Here is a 7,073-nt window from a genome sequence, read left to right as displayed (position 1 = left end):
GCCATGATAATTAAAGGTTTATTACTTCTGCCTTAGCGAAGGCGGAGGTATTGTTTTCAGTCGTGTTTGTTTGTTTGTCCATGGACAAAATATCTCAAGAGCAGCTGGATGGATTCGAATGAAACTTTCAGGAATGTTTGGCCTCGTGACTGGTACAAACTGATTAGATTTTGGGATTGATCCAGTATCAGACAAGGATTCTGGATTATTTTTCCTATTTTTTACTTAATTTTTGAGAGCAGTCGGGTTCATTTTTAGCATTCTCATTTGTGAGAGTAGCTGAGTTTATTTCAGATATTCTCATTCTAAAAATCATCTCTGGCTAATTGTTGAGAGGACATTGGTGTTGCCTTGGGCAGAGGTTTGCACTCTGAGTGCTCTTGTTATTTCTGCATTATTGAAATATATCTGAACTATATTCTAAGGGTAGATAACTTTTCAGGGCTGAAGTATTTAGGGTTCATGTTAAGATCATGTGAAATATTTTAGGGCTTAACTGTGGCACCAGATTCATGCACCTGTATCACATACTGCTATTATTTCTCTCAAGAATCTGTCATCATGCCATGAAAATCTGGAAAACAAAAAGAAAAAAAACAGAATAATATTAAAATATTAACCATTAATCATTTACATAAAAAAATAAAAACTTATAACCTAAATTTAAACAGGCGTGGCTGTGTGGTAAGAAACTTTCTAAACACATGATCCAGGTTCAGTCCTACTACAAAGCACCCTGAGTAAGTGTCTTCTACTATAGCCTTGGGCCAACCAAAGCCTTGGGAATGGATTTGGAAGATGGAAACTGAATGAAGCCTGTCATATGTCTGTGTGTATGTTTCTTTGTTTGTCCCTCACTACTGTTTGACAACTGGTGTTGGTGCGTTTATGTCCACATAACTTAGTGGTTTGGTAAAAGCAACTGATAGAATAGGTACTATTTTTAAAAAAAAGTTAGCACTGGGACTGATTCATTCAGCTAAAATTCTTCAAGGTGGTGCCACAGCATGGCCACAGTCTAATGATTAAAACAGGTGAAAGATAAAAGAACCATTCAGTTAAACAAACCAACACTGGTTGTGAGGTGGTGGTGGTGGAGGGAAACAAGCATAAAGACACACGCATACACACATTCAAACATGGCTGATGCCAGTGCCGCCTAACTGGCTCCTGTGCCAGTGATGCATTAAAAGCACCATTCGAGCATGGTCGATGCCAGTGCCACCTGACTGGCTCCTGTGCTGGTGGCATGTAAAAAGCACCATCTGAACATGGCCAGTGCCAATGCCACCTGACTGGATCCCTGTGCTGGTGGCATGTAAAAAGCACCCACTACACTGGAGTGGTTGACATTACGAAGGGCATCCAGCTGTAGAAACCTTGCCAGATCAGGCTAGAGCCTGGCGCAGCCTCCTGGTTTGCCAGTCCCCAGTCGAACCATCCAACCCATGCCAGCATGGAAAGCGGACATTAAATGATGATGATGAAGATGAAGATATATATTACGGTATACTTTAATGCCTTCAGTACTTTGCTACCTTAATCTAATTGTTCAATAAATTGAGCCCTACACTGTTGTTTCTTGAAAAGAGTTCACCTCTATAATTTTCCATTACCTATATATATATATATATATATGCTTTTGGTGCAAGATATATATATATATATACACACACATGGATGACAGGTTCCCCTCTATCACATTTAGTCACAACCATTGGTAGACCTGAGGTTGTAGTAGAAGACACTTGGTAATTTTCAGTGTTGCTGTTGTTAATATTATTATTATTATTTAGGTCACTGTCTGGAATTGAACTCGGAATCTTGGGGTTAGTTATGCCCACGGGTATAATAATAATAACATAGAAAAATACCTTAGGAATAAGAACCCAGGTTTGAAATTTCCCCAAGACACCTGATGAAGGCTGGAGGGTATATCAGCCGAAACAATGTTTCGGCTGATATATCCTCCAGCCTTCATCAGATGAGGACAAATGTAAATAATGTACATAATTCCTCAATTCTTAAATATACAACTATTCTTCAGTTTGTTGCTTTTTAAAATTTCTAAGTTTATTTAAGGCTATGGGCTGGCAGAATCATAAGCAAACCAAGCATAACACTGAGCAGCATTTCGCCCACCTTTACAATCTGAGTTCAAATTTCACTGCTTTACATCAGCCTTTCTCAGCCAAAATTTTGAGGGAGGGGGCCAGTTGATTAGATCGACCCAGTACGCAACTGGTACTTAATTTATCGACTCCCCAAAAGGAAGAAAGGCAAAGTTGACCTTGGCAGAATTTGAACTCAGAATGTAAAGACAGACAAAATACCACTAAGTATTTTGCTCAGCATGCTAATGTTTCTGCCAGCTTGGTGCCTTAATAATAATAATCCTTTCTACTATAGGCACAAGGCTTGAAATTTTGTGGGAGGGAACTAGCTGATAACATCGACCTCGGTGTTTCACTGGTACTTAATTTATCGACCCCGAAAGGATGAACAGCAAAGTCGACTTTGGTGGAATTTGAACTAAGAACGTAAAGACGGAACAAATACCACTAAGCATTTTGCCCGGTGTGCTAATGATTCTGCCAGCTCGCCACCATAATATTAATAATAATAATAATTTATTGTTTTATTAGCCACAAGGCTTCACATACAAAAACATTAAATGACATACAACAACATAAAAGACAAAAACAGGACGATACAATGGGTTTTCTTTGTGTAAACAAAGCAAAACAATAAAAATTAAATTAAAACTCCCAATAGAGGAGGCACTTTAAGGTGCTTGTGGAAAACCCCACAAAAGCCACGGGTGCCTGATCAGCAGGATAAGAGCTCTTCTTTAATTTCCTTTTTACAGGTGCACGCTCAGAATTGGCCCTTTCATACTGGCCATTCTCTCAACAAACTTGCTACAAGGCAACACCTCAATCTCTCCACCCTCAACTTCCTTTTCAAGTGAAACTTGAAAAAGTTGATGAGGGCTTGACCAAAGAGGAAAGTGTCTGTCTTTAGCCCTTTCAAACGGGTCCACCATACTACCCCTTTCGCTACAGCCACTAGACAAATAAAAATTGCCTGCCCCTCCCGGCCAAAAGAGGACGGCGGTGCAATCTTCACAATGGATTCAGGTGATAGCCAGATCCGTCCTACACGCGACAGCAGGTGTTCGACATAAACCCACAGGTCAGTAATACTCGGGCACTGGACTAGGGTGTGCAGAACGTAATAATAATAAACCACTATGTGTGTCTAAAAGAAAAGATCAATAAATAATATTTGGGTCCCCAAATATGAAAATAAGTTAAAACTGTCTTCCATCAAAACTTCATGCTAATTTAATCATCATTATCACCATCGTCATCATTTAATGTCCGCCTGCCATGCTGGCATGGGTTGGACAATTTGTCAGGAGCTGGCAAACCTGAGGTCTGCACCGAGTTCCAGTATCAGCTTTGGTATGATGTCAATGGCTGGATGGCCTTCCAGAGTGTACAGGGTAATTTTTATGTGGGGTTGCCAAGTAACCTGAGGCAAAAACCTCTCAGCTGGGAGAGGGGGTAGAACCAAGTGAAGTGGTTTATACCAGGTGGGGAAGGGCGAAGGTAAAGAATACACACACCCAGTGGTTTAGGGTTAGGGTTAGTTTTAGGGTTAGGTTTACGCCGAAAACGGGTGGTGTGCGTATTCTTTACCTCCGCAAGGAAAAGAAAGAGAGGAAGGTAGGAGAGATAGAGACAGTCCGAGAGAAAGTGTTGGAGCGGCATCGAGGACCTACCTACAAGGAACAGTGGGGAGGGGGACCCTTTTATATTTAAAAAGCCATTAAATATAACTGAGTCCCTTAAAAAACTTTTAATTGAGGCCTCTTCAAATGGTGTGTGGTCCCTAAATTTAATGGAACTATGTTATCTTACTACCTTTAGAATCTGCAACCGTAAAAGACCCACTCCTAGCCAACTGGCCCAGGGGCCCCACTAGGTCTTAGTCTGGTCCTACATATATATTTATCTATCTATACATACATCTTATAAACACGCACGCACAATATAAATAAATATTCTACACGTCAAATGTTACCAATGTAATCGAAGTCAATTGCTTGATCCTTCCTGATTGAACTTACTGACTTTAAAATAGAAAGAGGATTTTAAATATTGTGGCCTCCATTCAGTCCCCATAGTTACTTTGAAATATTATTTTCCAAAACTTCGACAACAAAAAGAAACAGTTTGTTTACATATTAGTGGCACAGAAATATATATATATATATACATATACTCTGGCATGTTTGTACGTTTAACCCAGAATTGCGAACACTTATAACACATACATATACACACATACACGGACATAGATGTTAATCAAAACACAAATTGAAATATTTTATAAAAATTTTTGTAAATTAAGTAATTGATTGATTTATAAAACATAATTTTGTTGGATAATTTAAGGGAGTAAAAACTTAAAACATGAAAATGCTTTCACTCATCATTGATCAACTAAAGCATATTCATAACAACAACAAAACACCCACGTCTGTTTAATTATTACTAATTATTAATTAATTAATTCTGTTAGACAAAGTGAAAACACTGTTTAAATATAACTATATGAACCTTACTCACTCACCTTAGCCTCAATTCATGTCTGTCGGAATAGATGTCCCACTGGCACCGCTGCTAAGGCTAACAACACATATATATTATATATACAATATTATACACACAGAAGATATAGAATGGAAAGATCCCATATAAAATAGCATTTAGTTATTAATGTTGATGTTTGTAATTAATCAGACCAACCCTGGTCGACAGCTGTGATTATAGAATATAACTTTACGGGCTTATAATGGGTGGACGCGATTTTTAAGACAGTAGGCTGTTGTTTGAAGCTCATTTGACTGTTATTTCTAGCAGGCCATTTCACTTGTTTGGTGTTCACAGTAAACAATAAGGGAACTCAAATTAGACCAGATTATCAGTGTTTAATTGGCCGTATCAATAACCTCAACTTAGCCGTAGTATGTAATTAATTTATTGCAAAATGTAGGGCAGTTTATGGCAGGAATCAGTGAGGTGTTTGATTAGATACATTGTTGGTATTTAATTGCTTCCGTTTCAGTTCTTATCTAGACTATCTTTGCTTTTCATCCTACCAGGCCGATCAAATAGAATGAAATACAGGAATAAAATATATATGGTGCGCAACTTTAATTAAAACTATAACAGATATCGGGGGAAAAGTTTGTTACTGTAGTCACAGATTATATGCAGTAAGTCTTAAACCAAAAAGTAGAGGAATTTTGTGGGTCCTCTTCCTTCGCCATAATGTCCATAATAACATAAAAGTTTTAAATCATGTGAAATTTTTATAATTGCTAATTTATCTGCGCCTTTTCAATCCTCCCAGCTTATTTCGCCCACCAACACCTCCATCGGAAAGATTTGGTTTGATCATGTTGACGGCTAATGGGCTGAAACAAGTATAAAGTTATCCAGTACTACTAGCGCGCAGTGGTCCCGGTGCGCGCACTCGCGCATCTGCGCTAGCTAGTTGTAAGTAGTCGATCCTATAACCACATTTTAACCTTGACCCTAAACCTAATTTTTTAACCCTAACCCTAACCTTAGTTTGTTTATAAAAATAATTGGTACTACTAGCGAACAGTGGTCCCGGTGCGCGCACATGCGTAGTCGCGCATCTAGTCGTGACTAGTCGATCCTAAAACGACTATCTAGCAAAGTAAATAAAACATAAAATAAATAATTTTTTTACACAGAGTAAATAATTTTAAACAAAGTAAATAAAACACAAAAACACAAAGGATCGACTAGTCATGACTAGCTAGCGCGGATGCGCGACTACGCGTGTGCGCACCGGGACCACGGTTCGCTAATAGTACCAAATAATTTATTTATTTAGTTTAAAAAATTATTTACTTTGCGTTTTATTTACTTCGTTCGAAAAATATTATTTAATTTTCTATGATATGTATTCAGCCTTGGAATACAAACATACGCGCAAGTCGTTGTAGGATCAACTACTTACGACTAGCTAGCGCGGATGCGCGCACCGGGACCATTGTTCGCTAGTTGTACCAAGTTATCCCTTGGATTCGAAACACGGACATTCGAAATTGTCTATTGTATCAAATTATCTCCCTTCTCTTTAAGGATTTCTGACAATTGCCGCTAGGTTTAAGTTTTCTCCAACTAAGAGGAAAATTTCAGTTTGTGAGAATGTGGGGTGTGTGTATCCTCTATTAACTTGATTTGTTGGATCTTTTCACTTTGACCGACAGATTTTTAAAATGATTTATTTGTAACTAAACACTTTTAAACTTCGTATACTGGTAGAATGTGTCAAATAAAACATCTTTTTCTCTTGGCTTTCTTGAGAAAATTCTGAGATCTTTTCACTTTGACCCGCAAATTTTAAAAATAATTTCTTTGTAACTAAACACTTTTAAACTTCGTATACTGGTAGAATGTGACAAATAAAACATCTCTTGGCTAGAAATTTAACAACAAATAGCTTACAAACTACAGGATTTGTTGAATAATGATTAATTCAATTTTAAAACTAAAACAGAGGGAATGAATAATTTACCGTCAGTCAGTTGAAAATATTCATCTTATAAATTCATAGCATTGCACTACATCAATCATCTTCAAACATGATCGTCATTTACGATCAGTCACCACCAACGCCATTTTCACCAATCATCACCATCGCTCATCACTCCAGCTACAATCATTGCCAATCAATTATCGTTAGCAATTAGCATTACTCATCATCACCAATCAATCATTAATCATCACCAGCACTAACATTACTATCAGTCATCACTCCCTCCACTATCATCATCAACCATTGTCACCAAGCATTCCTTCAGAGGAAAGAGAAAATGAAAATCGTTATTTTATCGATTTGTTTGGCAATTTCCGTGAAAAATACTTATCAAAAAATTTTCCGATTGAACAGTAAGACATAGTCTCACACACACACACACACATATACACCACACACATTGTCTTTCATGATCACGAGAGAGTTGA

The 7,073-nt window shown here is 37.7% G+C and overlaps 1 long non-coding RNA gene across 1 annotated transcript; it reads right to left on the bottom strand.

Annotated features, from left to right (window-relative positions):
- Nucleotides 1-463: 463 nt before the first annotated feature.
- On the bottom strand, nucleotides 464-5,668 carry LOC118763907. The gene is made up of 2 exons (XR_004999669.1): nucleotides 4,642-5,668; nucleotides 464-574 (listed from the first exon to the last, which is right to left on the bottom strand). It is a non-coding gene; the product is annotated as an uncharacterized LOC118763907 (long non-coding RNA).
- Nucleotides 5,669-7,073: the final 1,405 nt, after the last annotated feature.

This window comes from Octopus sinensis, linkage group LG1 (assembly GCF_006345805.1).
Source record: "Octopus sinensis linkage group LG1, ASM634580v1, whole genome shotgun sequence".
In the NCBI taxonomy this organism is placed as follows: Eukaryota; Metazoa; Mollusca; class Cephalopoda; order Octopoda; family Octopodidae; genus Octopus; species Octopus sinensis.
Note: the sequence above shows the minus strand (reverse complement) of the source record. Positions and strands in the feature narration are given on the sequence as shown.